The following is a 17758-nucleotide window of genomic DNA, read 5'->3' as shown; positions in this document are numbered from 1 at the left end:
TTAAACCTGGCCATCTTTGTTTATAGTACAGAACTTTAAGATACAAGGTACATTCAAATGCTGCATTCTTTGGACCTACATGGATTGTTGGGGAAACTAATTGTGGTAAAATGGAAAGAAAAGCCAATTGGGATTTGTAGTTAACCAGGTAAACTTGTGAGAAAAGAAAAGAAAAGAAGAAAAGAAAAGAAAAGAAAAGAAAAGAAAAGAAAAAAGAAAAGAAAAGAAAAGAAAAGAAACCCCTCCCCATGCCTTAGTTTCCTAATCTGTAAAATGAAGATAGAATTTTATATACAGTAGTTATAATTACCAGAAACTTTGTCCATTTCCTCCTCACGATGTTTGACATCCCAGCATCTATGTATATAGTACCTTCACACAGATGAGTTTGATCATATTTTTTAGAAAGATTTTATTTATTTATTTGAGAAAGAGAGAGAGAGAGCACAAGTGGGGAGAGGAGAGGGAGAGGGAGAGAGAGAATCTCAAGCAGACTCCATGCTAAGCACAGAGCTTGATGCAGGGCTCTATCCCAGGACCTGAGCAGAAACCAAGGGTTGAACGCTTAACCAACTGTGCCACCCAGACAGCCCTGATCATATATTTTGGTGTGGATGCTATTAGGTGTGTTAGCACCTAATTAGCATATCCAAGGTAGAAGATATGCTTTCCTTTTTCCAGGTCTGTGTACCGAGAAACCATTTCTGAAGCATGTGAATCCTACCATCTCACCTAAACAAGGTTCCCTCTTCTCCCACTGCTGCCCCCAAATTTCACTACTTGGAGTTGATTACTTTCTGTCTTGCAGATTTTATAATTCTGAGACTCCCAATTGCAATGCATCATAATATATCTTAACTTTTCATCAATGCCTGAGTTTGGAGCTGAATGTGGGCCCCAGTCCTGTGACAAATTCCTAAAGAGAGCTGAAGGAAAGAGGAGATGGTGAAGGAGGAGGTAGCCTGGGGTAGATGAAATAAGGCACTCTGGAAATAGAAAACTTACAATCACTTATTTCACAGATTTACCTGGAAATTGCATGATATGGTTAATAGAAATATTTTTTAAATCTGTTTTTCTAAAAAGAAAACAAAAAGTTATGGGGTTCAAACTAAATATGACTTTCAACTCTTTTTGGTAATTCATGTGAAGTTTTTATTGATTTAGAGTCATTATTTTTATCTAGTACTAGATATCTAGTACTAGATTGAAAATCTAGGCTTGCTTTTGCTTGTACAAATTAGTGCATGGCTGAGGGAGGAAGGCATAAAAAGCCTTGCTTATTTGCCCTATAACCCGGTGTTTACCTTGAGGTTCATTTAATGTGGCAGGTGGTGACAAACCACTGCTTATGACATCTCTTGCAATGTAACCTCATCACTCAATGACAAATGCTTCTGACAAATGGAAACCGGGTACTATTCCAAACCAGAAAAAAAAAAAAAAAGGAATATAATTCAGATATGTGATAATAAAAATGGTTCCTCAAAACATGTCAAATAAATTAGGCCTCTAAGAAGGGTCCATATTATAATGGCAAAGATAAAATAGAACGGAGTTTTAATTTTTTTTTTCCCTAGGATTTTGTTGTTGTTGTCAGTTGTCAGAGTGAATTAATACTTTTGGAAGCAGGCCTATTACCATGCCACCTTGTGCTGTTGCTTTTTAGTGGTTTGAACTGTTAGTGCTAATTGAAAAATTCTCTGGGGAAGTTAATTGGGAATGACACTAGTTAGTTGTGGCTGAGGACATAACCAGGTTAATTGTAGATTATGGGTCAGATAAAAGGCTAAGCTTTTTTACCTCTCGCGTTTTAGCTAAGTTCATGAATTAGTTGTTTTTAAATCATAAAATTTTAGTGCAAGACAATTCTGAGAAGGCAAGGGTAACTTCACACTTAATTGGGGGGCAGTTGGAAATGTTAGTGCTGTGTTGTTGGGGTTGGCATGTTCTCCTTAAAGCATAAGTAAATCAGCAGTGAAATTAGGTGAGACTCAGCACGTGTACAATTTATATAACAGCATTTCTCAGGCTTTGGCCAGCCACATGCTACCTGCAAGACCTTTGCTGCCTGCACTATTACTTGCTTAATATTTTTCTCTAAGCTACTGTCGCTATTTGCTTTGTTTTCACTTATCCTTGAAACAAACAATAATATCCATAATGAATTCAGAGGCCTGAGTTATTTTTATATGCATTAAAAACACATAATCAAAAAAACCCACATAATTGTTGCTATTTAAAAAAAAACAACTTTAATTTTTATATATAAAAAAATACTGTGTACCACCATGCAAATGCTCCATATTTTGGGATACACTTATATAATCTATACATGTACCATGCGTTTTCATAACTACATAGTTTTATTTTTTATACTTCCAGAATCATTGATTATTTTTCCCCCTTTGTTGAACTGGGAAATGCATTTGTGTATGTGAAACATTAAAAAGGAGATGAAAATAAAGCACACGTTTTATATAATTACTTGTTGGTTTGTTCTGGAATTATGCAAGTAAGTACTAATTAGAGCAAGTACACTTTGGGACACCATATGGCAGAGGCTTCCTATGGCAAAGGGACGAGAGACAGAGTTGGGAACAAAAGGAGCTTGCCAGCCCAGGCCCATTGCTGCCAGTCATAGATGGTGAAGTAGCAATTCTGATTCATTGGCAGTGGCTGCTGGCTGCTGGCTGCTGGTGTTGAAAGTGTTGAAAACTCTGAGACTGAGTGAGTGCTCAGCAGGGAAGGAGAGCAGGCTTTGATAGTGATGACTGCCCCAGGCTGGAGAGAGGCGGGAGTATTGAGTGTGTCAGGAATTTTCCATATTCCTCCTTTGGGGAACAGACACCATGGTGGAGTATTTCTTCACTATGGTTTTACATTGAAATGGAAAGTTTTCTTTTTCTCATTGGACCACTGGGTTTGTCATCTACTTGATGTCTCCATCTTTGTTATTTTTTAATTTGACTTCATCTGATTTTATTGCAATACGTATCTAATTTTCAATCATAATAATAGTTTTAATTGATTTTTCCTTTGCTTTCCTGTGATCATACTCTGACATTCTGACACTCTTATCTACCATGAATATTTCCAAGACCTATCCGACCTTACACTGAATTCTGCAAAGTAGCTGGGGACTAGACTTTCTGGATTCTCTCTCTTACTGAATCTGAAGTTGGACTCAGTCACTGATTTTCTGCTGATAGGTGTATGTGTCATCTTTTGTGTTTCCAAGTTTCTAATAGGCCAGGAACACCTGGCTACATATGATTTACACGTATATTTTTGTACCCACGACATCGGAAATACGATGAGATGATTTATAAGTAATGAGAACTATTTTTTAAGAGTGGGAAGTTCTTGGCATTGGGTCGGGATAGCTTCTGGAGAGGTCCAGATATTCAGACACACAGATGAAGAGATAGGAGACTTTTTTTTCCTCCTTCCTCTTCATCTTCCATCTTCTGTTGTGCTTCCAGAGATGGATGACAGACAAAGGGTTGAACCAGCAGATTCTACTCTCGTCTGAAGTGGTAAACCAAAATTTGCATTTTTAAACCAAGTCTTGGCACTCCCACCCAGTCTTAGTTTCAGTACAAGGGCCACCGCTGTTTTCTTTGGCACCAAATCCACCATTAGAGCTTGTGGAAAACCTGCTAATGAGCCAGGTTCTACTCTTGCATGTTACCCATGTCCAGACTCTATCCCTCAAGTGTCCCAAACCAGTATGCAAATCACCCTCAATCAAAAATGTCAGATTTTGTCTAGGAGGCCATTTCTCCTAAGGATCCCATTCTGGTTCTAAACAATTGGTGGTTCTCAAATTTGAACCTATATCAGAACCATCTTATAGGGCTTGTTAAAACACACATTGCTGAGCCCCACCCTCTGATATCAGATTAGGTCTCCCTGGGGTGGGTGGGACCTGAGAATTTGCATTTCTAACAAGTTCCCAGGTTGTTGATGCCACCAGTCTGGAGGTTACACCTAAGAATCCTTAAATAAGATTTCCCTTTCCCCTCATTTCAAGCCTCAGTGAAAAAAAAAATTCTTTTTTTGCTTCTTAATTTTTTCATTCACTTTGCAAATATATATATTGGATGCTTCATGTGTGTCTTGTCTTACACTAAGCCCTGGAGATACTGCTCCATTAGGACAGGATTTCTGCTTGCACAGAGCTCACAGTCCAGGGAGATGACCTGTGGGATCACATGTAAACTCCTTAGAACAGCACACAAGGCTCTTTGTGTCTTGTCTCTACCATACTCCAGTCTCATTCCTGCACCTTCCCACTTGACTAGAGCTCCTTGACAGTAGAGATGATCTTTTATTCATATTTGTAGCCATCAGAGTGGAGAATCACAATGGAAACGCCATGGGAAGCAGAGCCAGAGAACGAACACTTAAGCTGATAAATTTTTGGAGGCCCAGTGTAAGGCAACTCTGAGAGTCAAAAACTCTAGGGAGACCCATCATAGAGGGGGCCCCACTGTTTTGTGAGATTTACCTCTAGGAGTTTGACCAGTTCTCACAGTAAGTATCAAAAAAACAAAACAAAACAAAACAAAACAAACAAACAAACTTTGATGTGCTTCCATTAGGCTAAGGAGAAAGGAGAGGCTAAGGAGAGAGGTCTGGCTGTCCTATAGGTGATCCCTGTTTATCCAAGTAGTTGCTTGCAATGTGTACAAAGCTCCACATGTGGAGAGTGTATGAGAATTCTCAGCAGTGATTGCTCTGGTGCTTGTTTCCAACACTTCTACAGCTCTACCTTCCCACCTCTTGTATTCCTTCTCCTTCCAGTTCCCCAGTACACATGAACCAGCAAATAAGCACCTAACAGACACACAGTCTAGAATAAAAGAGAATTAAATTCCTTGAATTGAGGTGCCATAGAGATGTAGAACTCTGGGAGCTTCATTCACAAAGGGAATCCACAAACAGAATGGAGCCTCTAGCTAGCTTCTCATCTGCCTTCCCCAAAATCCACAGCCAGAAAATCCATTTGTAAAAACCAATTCACTGCAAGGCATAGCCTTGGGCCTCGACCAGTCTAGACACTGCAGACAGCCCCACCTTCAATAAGAACTCCAAAAACACTGTTTTGCTTGGTTACTCACAGGGAAATCTTCTTGGTCTCACCCAGGGGTGTGCCTCCTGTCAGAATTTCCTTCCCAAAGAGATTAAGAGCTAGGGAAGAGCAAGGGAACAGTAGACTAGGGGCCAACCCATACTTTGCTCATGATTCCTGATTCAGTTTAAATCAGCCACCTCAATTTACATATCATTGTGTCTCATCCCTCCATAGCCCTGGGGTCTTCTCCAACACCACACCCTTGACTGGGAAACTTTCTTCTTCCTCCTCAGTGGTTCTTAGCCCTCATTATTCAGCATAGGTTGAAATGACATAGAAACTACCACTCCTGTGAATGTTATAGCAAGTAGGAGAGAAAGTGACCTTTTTTTTTCCCCAATGGAAGGTCCCCAAACCATCCCACTCACAGCCTTTCCAGGAGGAGGTCTGTGCTCTGTCTCTTGCTTTTAAATTTAATGACTTAATGTTTCGGACTAAATTTCCTTGCTTGGTCAGCTTTGGTAGCTCATCTGTGCCCTGGAGGATAATAGCAAATAAGATTTTTGGTTTTTTCTTCTTTCCTAATATGGGAAATTAATATGCTACAATCCATCTCCCGTTTTGTGTGCCTTTTCCACAAAGACTATTATTGAAAGGTAAATTCGTAGACTTTCACTGTGTCTCTTAAAAAATCCTCATCAGGGGCAGCCCTGGTGGCGCAGCGGTTTGGCGCCGCCTGCAGCCTGGGGTGTGATCCTGGAGACTCTGGATGGAGTCCCACGTCGGACTCCCTGCATGGAGCCTGCTTCTCCCTCCTCTGCCTCTCTCTCTCTCTCTCTCTCTCTCTCTCTCTGTCTCTCTCTCTCTGTCTCTATGAATAAATAAATAAATAAAAAATCTTTAAAAAGTCTTCATCATCTCCCCTTTGCTGAAAAATCCAAGGGAAAAACAACTTCTGCTTTCGTCATTTCTAGGGGTAGAATTCCACAGAAACTCTAGGAAATCATCTTATCAATAAGGCTTTCTGTCTCTTTAGCAATACATATCTAATTTTCAATCATAATAATAGTTTTAACTGATTCTTCTTCAATCTGAAGAGTTCTGTGACACCACTCACATTATTTTAATGACTTATTTTCATCAATTAATATAAATTGACGGAGTATCAGAAACTGAGACTCTAGCAAAGGTGAACAGTGGATATATATCTCCACTCACATTTCTGCCTGCTTGATTCTTTTTTCTGAGAGGGTGGTTTAGAACAGTGCTAATCTTACTAAAAATTGCTGAGTTTTATTTCACACTAATAACATCTGGCATTTTTATGCATTAAGGATAAATTAAGCACTCAGTGAACACAGATTAGACATGGTTTTCACCATGATGTAGCTTATTCTATATTCGTTATATAGAGAGAGAACTTTGTGCTTGTGACAATATGTATTGTATAAGTATGTGTGCACCTTTCAAATATATGAATCATTTCAGCTGATTTCAATTAAAGGCAACATTTTTGGTATATTCTGCTTGGCTATTAACATAGATGCTGAGAGTATTAGAGGTAAAGTGGCCCATAAGAACCACTTAGCCTAAAAATCTCATCTTGGAGACTGAAGAAACTATGAACCAGAGTGATTATTTTGAAGAATTAAAGGATGTATCCTGTGAAGTTGATCAGAATCAAAGCTGAAAGGCAATAATTGTATACCTGGTCCAAGGCAGTCACCACCACACCATGTTGTTCTTCAAATAATGAACAAATTATGCAAGTACGTGAACATTTGGGAATAATTGTGTTAAATTCTACAGAATTATAAGATGCTGGTTTTAAATGATCCTAAGATACACATTTTTAAAAATTTTAATATATTTTATTTTGAATTAATTTTGGACTTACCGAAAAATTGCAAAGATAATTTCAAGAGCTTTGTTTTGTTTTTTAAATATCTTTTTCACCCCACTTCCTCTAATGTTAATATTTTAGAAAACTGTAGGACAATTATCACAAGAAATTAATATTGGTATAATACATATTATACTTCAGAACTTATTCAAATTTTGCCAGTTTTTCTACTTTTTACACCCTCCCTTCCTCTCTCTCTCTCTCTTTCACTCTACAGGTGATCTTAAGTTTATATGATTTCTCATTAGTCTCCTCCACTCAGTAATCACTTCTAAGTCTTTCTTTGTCTTTTATGACCTTGACACTTTTGAAGAGTACTGGTAAGTTATTTTATGCAATGTCTCTCAATTTGGCTTTGTCCACTGATTTCTTATGGTTGCAGTAAGATTATAAACAGCTCTGAAATCAGGACACATCTTGTGATTGATAGTATGTCTTACTTTAATGAGTAATATTTTTTTTCTTTCTTTCTTTCTTAGTGGTACATAAAATAATGGTGCATCTTATGACCCATGTTGCTTTAGAATCCATGAAACGTAGTGAGTGCATATGTTTGCGCATGCACGATCAGTTTTTATCTACCAAAAGTCTATTCCTTCTGCTTTTAGTTTAGTGCCCAAAAATTCCTTCCATATAAGACTTAAATAAGATTTTTTTTTTTTTTTTTAGGTAAAAGCCTAGTAAAGGATAGAAGAAATAAATACTACAAGTAGAGGATTTTTTAAGTCATTAGGAAATCACATGCAGGAACAAAGACAGAATCAAACTCTAAACAAATTTTTGTTCCGTATGAAAATAGAAATAATTATTTAGAGTCTTTCTTCATAGTATATTATGAAATTTCAAGAAGTTCAGAAATACTTTCTGAGTAACTAAAGCTCCATGGGGCAAGGGGGAATAAGCTCCACTCTAACAGATGTGCGGGAATACCACATAAACAAAACTCTATGAAAAGGATGCCTCCCCTCTTCTTCCTGTTTTCTTCTTTCTCCTTTCCCTCTTCTCCATTTTTTCTTTCCTTCCTTCTTCCCTTCTTCCTCTTGGCTTTCTTCTCCTTTTCTTTTTCTTTCTTTCTTCTTCTTCTTCTTTTTTTTTTTTACTTCCAGCTCTTCTTCCTCCATCTCTTCTTCCTTCTCTGTGATGTTCACCTCCTCCTCCACTCCCTCCACTTACTCCTCTTCCTCCTTTTCCATTCTGTCCTCCCTCCCAGTTCCTCTTCTTCCTCCTCCTCTGCTTTCTACCCCCTTTACCTCCTTTGCTTCCTCTTCTTCTTCCTCTCCTATTTCTCCCTTCACTCCTCTCTTCCCCCTCCTCTATTTCTTCTCTTCTTCCTCTTCAACTCCCTTTTTTCTCCTTCCCTACTTCTTTTCCTCTACTTCCTCTCTTTCTCCTCCTCTGCCTTCTCCTCTACTTCTCCCTCCTCTACTTCCTCCAATTCTTCCTCTCTTCCTCTTCTTCCACCCCTCTCCATCCTCACCAATGCTCTTTCTCCTGTTTACTTACTTTTTTTCTTCTTCTCCCCACATCATCACCTAGTAAGGGAATATTCCATAATATAATTACATAGCCATAAAACTGCTAACTGAAGTCTGGGATAGACTCCTCAAGAAGCTCCATTGCCCCAGTCACTTCACATCTTACTCACTTGGAGAATGTGCTAGAGAAAAAGCATATTAGGAGATGGTAGCATGCTGGTCCAATATGTCTTTTCCATCTTCAATTTATAGGATAGTATGGGACTCAGATCATCATGATGTCTTAGCTGGTGTTAATTCAGAAATGAGGTTGAAAACCTGTACCACGTTGTTTTTCCCCCATCTAAGATAGATACTTAGAGCACAGTGCAGTGGGCTTCTGGCCTTAAGTAAAGGAGGCTGGGGTGGCCAGGTAGAGATTACTGAATAATACTACATCAGCAGCATTGAAGTTTGAATCTGGGGATGTGTCAGCTTAGAGAATCTGAGTATTTGCACAGGCTGAATGTTTCTGCAGTCTTTTCTGCAGCTGTCAGAAGTGCCCTGGTCTGCCCTTTTCCTCACGCCTTCTCTGGATAATTCTATTACTCAGGGGAAGGAGACTTAGGAAAGTGAATGACTCATTACTCCATTAGGCAATGGGACACTTGGGTTTTGACTCAGGCTGCTCAGACTGCCAGTCTTGGCTTCTGTGGCAACCCGGATGCACAGGAAATCTGAGATTTAAAGTTGTGAATTCAGTATTGACATGAAAAATGCCACTTGTGTTGTGCTGAAACAGGCATGCTGATTATGTAACAGCTTCCAACACATTCCCTGCTGGTGGTGGGTTTTGATTGACATTTTATGGGCCTTATTACTCTTGAAAACAACACTAAAAATGCCATGACAAGCTCGAGATGGAAATATGAACACATGATCCTCTTCCTGCTGAACTAGAAAATGGCTTTTCAGAATTCTTCTGGGAAGAAGGTAGAAAAAATAAAAGATATTCACATAGTTTCATAATGATAAGCCTCCTGTTGTTCCCGGAATGGGGAAGATCCTCAAATCTTAGAGCAATTTGACATAGTCTAGATTCAAGGACTTCTCTTGGCTTCTTACAACTTACAAACAAATGCTGACTTTTGAAGTAGAGAATGAATTGCATAAGACATAGATGGTTTGATAAATATTGTCTTTACAGTAGTGATTTAGAGTTTATTTCATAACTCCTTGGTAGAGGGAGTTTATCATTTTAACAATATAGAGATGGAAATGCAGCAGAAATTTAGATGACATGAATGAATATAAGGTGATTTTTTTCTTTTATATACAACAAAGTTTTAATATGGAATGGCTTCAAAATGTCAGTGAAATATAAATGGCATGTTGCATTTATTTTAATTGAATTATTCATTCTCCCCAAATATTTTAGAATAGCAAACATTCTGAATTAGGATTTTAGTCTTTCCAACTTCCTTCTGATTTTATATAACTAAAACTAAAACATATAGACTTAAAGATACCAGCCGACATCTTTGGATTCTGAATGATAGCTATCTGGGTTGCTATGTAAGCAATAAAGTAATAGCAACAACAACAGAAATAATACTACCTATTGATTTACTGAGTTATTTTTTTAATTTTTAAATCCAAGCAGCCTGGTTTCCACAACTGGTATGCTATACTTGAGGCTTATTTTCTAAAATCATGCTCAACTTAAAATGGGAAGGTAGTAGATTTGGTATTATTTTCTCCCAAGATGAGTGTCCTCTGTCCTCTGAAGAGGACACACATGAATGCCACACATTCAAGCAGGTGTGGAGTAATAAGCACAGAATGAAAAACTACATTTGTGAAGCCCTTTGAAAGAAAGACATTATGAAAATCTTTTTTTTTTTTTCTTTTTGGTATTGGATATATTGGAATTACAAATCAGTACAATTGAGGCAGAAGTTTACCTTGAAGCACATGTTTGGTGTTGGCAAAGCTTCAGTTGTTTTTGATAAACCTATTTTCATGCAGAAATTACTATAAATGGGCAGCAGATGTTTGCTTTTAAGGATCCTGCTTTTCATTGGTCAGCAAAATAAGAATGCACGTGGTGCTTGTTAAGAAGCAGCTGGTGTCAATTTATGAGAATGATGGTCTATCCTCTTCTGCCTTGACCAGTCTAAGAGCAGCAATATCAATATTTAAAGTTGTATATTCAACATTCATTTATATATGAATATACCCTAAGTTGATTACAGAGGTGATAGATTTTATTCAATATAGAACTGCATACCCAGAATTTAAGAGTCTCCTTTTGCCTCATCATTATAAATTAGCTGGAGATATGGCTATTGCTATCCTAACCTATCCATATTTTAACATCCAAAAACTAGAGAGGAAATTATGGTAAGGCTGAATGTGACCTCTTTTCAGATGGAGTATGTTTATATGAATAGTCAAGGGAGATGGAAGATATATATAGATATAGATAGATACAGATGTAGATATAGATATTATTCCTCATTATTGAGAATTTGCAAAAACTGACTTGAGTTATTTTTCATGGGGCAAATAATGAGACAAAATCCTGAAGAGATCTCTCTTTTGGATAACTCATTTTTAATTCCATAAGCAATAAAGGTGCTGGTGGTGAAATTACTTTAAATGCTGCCTTTTGAAGATGGATTGACTATGCTTGTTTTTATCTCTTTTATCTTAATTTTAATTGTTATACAACCCAGTACACTCTTAATCTGTATGTACTTATGTAACTGCCTCTGATTAAGATGTAGGATATGTCCAACATGCCAGAATGCACCTTTGTCACCTTTTCATTTCATCTCCTTCATGCAAGGCAACCCTTATTCTAAACTTATTCACCATCCCATTAGTTTTGCCTGTTCTTCATATGCATGGACTCAAACAGCATGTTCTTTTTGCATCTGAACTCTTTTTGCTCCAAAAAAACATTTTTACATTCATTCCTATTGCTGCATATTCAAGTAGTTGATTTTTAAAATCAATGTGCGGTATTCCATTTTATGTAGCTAGTATTTGTTTAACCATTCTTCTGTTGATGGGCATTTGAGTTTTTCCCATTCATGAGTTAGCTATTATGAGTAAAACTGCTAAGGACATTCTTGGCCTTGTCTCCAGGTGAACAATTACATTCACTTTTCTTGGGTGTGTACAGGGAGTTGAATTGCTACGTGACAGTGTAGGCATAAACTTAGAATTTTGAGCATGCCAGTGTGGTTTTATTTTTATTTTTTATTTTTTTGTCAGTGTGGTTTTAGTTTGGATTTTATTAAGAATGGTATTGAATACTTTTTAACATGCTTATCAGTCATTTTGATCTCTTCTTAGAAGTGCTTCTTCAAGTCTTTTGCACAATTTAGGATCAGGTTTCTTGTTTTTGTTTTTGTTTTCCTCAGTGATTTGTGATAGTTCTTTTATACTTTAGACACAAGTCCAAAGGCAGATGTAGACTGTGAATATTATCATCTTCTAGTCTGTATCTTACCTTTTAACTCTCTTAATGTTAACTTTTGATGAGCAGGAATTCTTTTCTTTTAAATTTAAAAAAAAAGATTTTATTTATTTATTTGAGAGAGAGAGACAGAGACAGAGACAGAGAGAGCACAAATGGGGAGGGGCAGAAGGAGAGAGACAAGCAAACTCCCTGCTCAGTGGGGAGCCCAACTTGGGGCGCCAACTGGGACCTCAAGACCTGACCTGAGCCTAAGTCAGACACTTAGCTGATTGAGCCACCCAGGCACCCTGAACAGAAATTCTTTATAAATCGGATTTCAATGAAATTAGTTTTTCTTATATAATTAGTGATTGTTGTGTCCTGCTTAGAAAGAAAAAAAAAAAAAACAGCAACCAATAACAACAACTTTTACATGTTCCATTTCTTGTTTTCTTACCCATTTTTCTTCTATGCTAGTGTTTTTTGAGTAACTTTATGATCTTAATAACTTAATAACTTAGGGTCCTCTCTAAGTGTGGACACACACACACAGAGAAAGAGAGAGAGAGAGAGAGAGAGACAGGCAGAGGGAGAAGCAGGCTCCATGCAGGGAGCCGGATGTGGGACTTGATCCTGGGTCTCCAGGATCAGGCCCTGGGCTGAAGGCGGCGCTAAACAACTGAGCCACCCAGGCTGCCCAATACTGTCCAATAAATGTTATAGTACCCACCCTCCAAGGATGATATATATGGTAACTGTAAGCTGTTGCCTTGTTTATACTGTTGTACTGTGACACTTCTTGGCCTTATTACTTTTATGCTTGGTGGCCTTTGACACCTGTATGTCCAGGTATTATATTTAAGTCCCAGGCAGGTAAGCTGTTTACCAAACGTAATTGCAATCATCAGGTTTCCTTGTATATAAATTTTTTAAATTTATATCATAGACCAAAGAACATATTAGTTAATAATACTACTTATTTCTGAATAATATTTAAAAGCATTGCTCACCTCATTTTAACATATTGACCCAGTGAAGTAAAACAAAGTAAGTGATACTCTTTTTAAACATGTGTATTATCATCCAGCTACTTTGGCCAAATATATTAAAGTTCTCAGCCAAGTTCTTTCTCAACTCATCTCTTAATTTGTTAGGTAGATACATGTGTTAGAACAATAGTTCTCAGTCCTGGTTATTTATTAGCATCATCTAAGACACTTGTAAAAAATAAAGAGGGTCAGCAACCAACCCAGGGGATCCTCTAAATTACTTGGGCTCGGGTAGTATCATCAGTGGTTGTAAAGGCCCCCAAAAGGATTCTAACAGGCAACTTGAACTGTGGTTCTCCTAAGTATTTGCTTACTGCAGTGTTACTCAGACTTCAACTATTTGCTTAGGGCAGTGTGACTCAGAATTGCTCAACGGAAGGGCTTAATGCATAGATTGCTGGGCTTCACCCACAATTTCTGATTCAGTAAATCTGGATGGGCCCAAGAATTTGCATTTTTAGAAAGCCCTAGATCATGCTGATGCTGCTTAATGGGGACTATAGCTCAAGATATCTTTTGCCTTTCCTGCCACGTGGCTAACCTGTTGGCCATCCTCATCCTTTGCCATTTCAGATATGCTACTTTTAGTCCTGGCATTCAAATTCTGTTTTTGTCTTTCACTGTACTAAAATGTATTTATTTTCTCACTTTGTCAGAGAGAGCTTTAGGATTGACTATATATTACTTGACCTCTTTTCAAAAAAGTATCCTCTTCAGTGTAAGCTGTGAAATGACTTTTACTACTAGATATGTGAAGTCAAGGGTGAATATATGTCTAAAGAGAGGGATTTGAGAATGAAACCTAGATGCAAATGTAGATCACCTTAGTGCTATTCATTCAGCCAGAAAATCAGGTTACAAAATTATAACACACATCTTCAGTACAAAACAAAAACAAAAACAACAACAACAAAAACCTCTGCAGGAATAGAAAATAATGTGGTCTGCAAATACTATACAGCAGTAGTATCAAGAATGTTTGGGGTTCTTAATGATTTGATGGCTTTTTTAATCTATATGTTCTAGTTATTTTTTCCTCTAACAAACTTTATTCATAAAAATTAAGACAATTGGGCAGCCCCGTTGGCACAGCGGTTTAGTGCCGCCTGCGGCCCGGGGCGTGATCACGGACACTCGGGATCGAGTCCCGCATCGGGCTCCCTGCATGGTGCCTGCTTCTCCCTCTGCCTGTGTCTCTGTGAATAAATAAATAAAATCTTTAAAAAAATTGTTTTAAAAAAATTAAAACAACTTAAATGTTTAATAAAACAAGAAGCATTCATTCAGCAGAGATTTCATGAAACTACCTTTACCCACAACCATGCAGATAACAGTAGTCTCAGAAGGAGAATAAGACATTTTACAAACACAGGAGCTTACAGTCCTATTGAGCAGACAGGAACTCTAGTTTATATTTTCATAACATTTAGCAAGACATTGAGTCTCCTTGTAGTAGTAAGAAAAATATATAAAGACATTAATGATCATTGACTGTGGAAGACAATTTCTTAAGATGTTGGTGCCTTTGATTTTTTTTTTTTTTTTCCTAAAGAAAACTTGAAAGGATTTGGCCTGGTAAAAGCTGCTTTTAACTTGAATCTACACCTTTTATTTTTGAAGTCTTAAAGAGTTTTATTCATTTATATTAGATTCAGCTGGATAAGTATCAGGGTTTTTTTTTTTTTTTTTTCATTTTGGGTGATGGGCGCACTAAGAATGAAATGATACTTTATTCACTGAAAGCATAGAAATCTCTTTTTAAAATAAATGAATTATGGCTCCATTAATAACCATTAATGTTCAGATATCCAAAAGGTAACAAGAACATATTTAAAGATTTCATTTATTTATTCATGAGAGACACAGAGAGAAGGCAGAGACACAGACAGAGGGAGAAGCAGGCTCCCTGCAGGGACCCCAATGCAGAACTCAATCCCAGAACTCCGGGATCACACCCTGAGCCAAAGGAAGACGCCTAGCTGCTGAGCCACCCAGGGATCTCAAGAACATATTTATAAATGAAATCTACTCCGCTGTCGACATACAATCCTTGTCTTCCTCTTCTGCCTCCTTTTTCATCATCATCATCATCATCATCATCATCATCATCATTATCATCATCATATCATCCTCATCAATAATCCCATTATCATTGTCACAGTATATAGTATATATGGCTATTAGATTCTAAAGTCAGCCTATAAATGGAAAGCAAGTTCAGTCAAAACTAACCTTCACAGTCTCCTAGGAGGCTCTGTTTGGGAGATCTACATTTCTCAATAGGCTCAGCAGAGCCAAGTTTTTCCTCTCATGGAGGGGAGGTTGTGTCTTCATTTGAACACCATATAAAATGATTGACTTATATTCATAGTCATGTTGTATAAAAAATAAAAACAAAAAACTAAAACTAAAATAAAAAGTGTCGTTAAATATTCTTGGATTATTCTTAATGAATTATGAGATGTTCACAGTATGAAAGGAGCTTGGGAACTAAGTATCACTGAAACAGTTAATCCAGATCCCTAGCCCATGGTAATTGAGCAGCAGACTCTAACTGACGCTAATAGGCAAAAAGGCAATACCATAGTTGAATTACTTATTTCTCCTCCTCCACTCCTCTTCTCTGTTCCAAATACTTATTACTATGTAATAATTACTATGTAATAATCACCTCAGAATTTTGGAGTTTAAAGTAATTTAGCATTATATCTCACAGTTCTGTGGGTTGACTGGGCTCCACAGGTTGACTGGGCTCCACAGGGGCTTCACTTCCGGTCTGTCATGCACTTACAGTTAAGCTGGCTTTTGGGGCTGACGTCATCTGAAGGCTGAACTGAACCGGATATAGGAGATGGTATTCTCATTCACATGTCTGGGATGGCTGGAACAAGTTTCTCCACGTAACTTCTTCAAATGTTGAGACTTGTTGAGACTTCCTTATAGAATGCCAGTTTCTGGGTAATAGGACTTCTTGCATGGCATCTAGATTTGCCTACTATGAACATTTTAAGGATCAGGACACAAAGGGCCAGGCTAATTAAGGGGAGTAGGGGAAAATATCATAGTGTCCCATCTACTGAGCTTTATTGGTCAAAGCAGTCACAGGGCCCACTTAGATTCAAAAAGATGCAGAAAGAGGCCTCTCTTCTTGATTGGGGTCACAATACAGAAGAACATGTGGGCTGGGGGATCTTAATGCAGCCTCTTTGGAAAATACAGTCTGCCACACTCTTCCTTCCTTGTTCCACCTCCCTTTCTCCTGACTTCTCCCTTTTCTCTCTTCCCTAAACATACGGTTGAATCTGGGTAAAGCAAATGTATAGGTGATTTAGCATAACTATAACATTTTCTATTATGTTTAGTGCTTTAGATGTGTTAGATGTGTTTTAATTACTAAATAAATCTTTATTTGCATATTAAAAGTCTAATGCCCAGAAATAAAATGGAACTATTTTGTTTAGTGGCTCTATATGCCCTACAAGGAATTTGAGGTGACTTAGTAATTGCAATTTCAAAATAATCAAGAATATTAAAATATTCCCTGGTATTCCATTTCAATTCCAGGGTATAGAGCAGAATAATTTGGACTCATTTAGGAGGAGTGCTTACAATTCCCATCTTACCTTCTGTACACAGAATTCTAGAGGCATGGATGCTTTATCAGTTTGAATGGATTCATCTTGACACAACTGATTAGGGAAGACATTACTACTCATTGCCTTTCAGGTGTGCCTCATCAAATGATGTATCATCTAGAACTTCAAACAGCCAGAAACTTGCTGCTATTTTTTCATTCATTGAGATGAGTTGATATGGAAGCTACTGGAGTAATTAAGCAATGTTTTATACACTATTTGCAGTGGTTGAAGTAGTTACATATTATATATTATTATATATTCTATAATTAAATATTACATATTTTATAATATATAGTATTAATTTCAATAATTAATTATGCAACAACGCTAACTATGAATTACTTATATAATAGTATGTTATATATTAAGGAATATATACTTCTTTGTTATTCACCCCCATATGAACTATGTTATTTCTATCCCTATTATACAGTTGAAGAAATGAGGTACAGAAATCCATCCTAGATCACACACAGTTAATTAATGCTCATATTTTTTTTCTAAAGTTATATTATGTCATATTGACACACAAAATAAATATCCTTGGCATTAGCCAAAGTGCTTAAGAGGTCAGTATTTACTTTTTATGAAGTGGCAGAGAAAAGTCTTTGCTTTGCTGTCTTTCTGTTTAGACAATGGTAACTTGATTATGGAAATTCTGCTGGAAGAGAAATCAAGGAAAGTTTTCAGAGAGACATTATTTGGGGACAGTGTGAATTAATTCTGAGTCAATGGAATTATTTAATGCCACTGTTTATTTTCCTAGGATTTAGACTGCTCTTGTAGCTTTTGCTGCAAAAGAATATGCTTGTCTTCCTTACTTAAGAAATAAATAAAAAGCTGTAACTCTGAAAAGCCATGAAACTAGCACAGAAATTGTGAAAATTTGTTATCTTCGCCAACCATACAGTGGAGTAGTAAAGTCATTGTTCCATTTAAAAAGTATTTACCGCAGCTCTTCTGTATGGAAGACAATATCAAGTACTTTAGGAGAAACATATATGAAAAAGCACAATTCTGCCCTCAAGAAACTTAATTTTAGTAAAAATAGAAGATGGTTTTATGGTTAAAACAGAACAATGAAAGTGACAGTTACCTGTTTGAGGTAGGATGACATAGAATGAGATTTGTAAATGGGGAGAGTTCACTTCTAGCTACCAGAGAA

At 37.2% G+C, this 17758-nt stretch overlaps 1 protein-coding gene and 1 long non-coding RNA gene across 9 annotated transcripts in view; both read left to right on the top strand.

Annotated features, from left to right (window-relative positions):
* MACROD2 (mono-ADP ribosylhydrolase 2) overlaps positions 1-17758 on the top strand; it is a 2007046-nt gene that overhangs the window by 900822 nt on the left and 1088466 nt on the right. The window lies entirely within an intron of this gene.
* Positions 15683-17758, top strand: part of LOC102151160 — a 59097-nt gene continuing 57021 nt past the window's right edge. For all 5 annotated transcript variants that reach the window (XR_005377551.1, XR_005377549.1, XR_005377548.1 and 2 more), the window contains exon 1: positions 15683-15913. This is a non-coding gene — a long non-coding RNA (uncharacterized LOC102151160). The remainder of the gene's footprint in view (positions 15914-17758) is intronic.

Source organism: Canis lupus, chromosome 24 (genome assembly GCF_011100685.1).
Source record: "Canis lupus familiaris isolate Mischka breed German Shepherd chromosome 24, alternate assembly UU_Cfam_GSD_1.0, whole genome shotgun sequence".
Classification (NCBI taxonomy): Eukaryota; Metazoa; Chordata; class Mammalia; order Carnivora; family Canidae; genus Canis; species Canis lupus.
The sequence above is the reverse complement of the archived record's forward strand: the minus strand, read 5'-3'. Positions and strand labels throughout refer to the sequence as shown.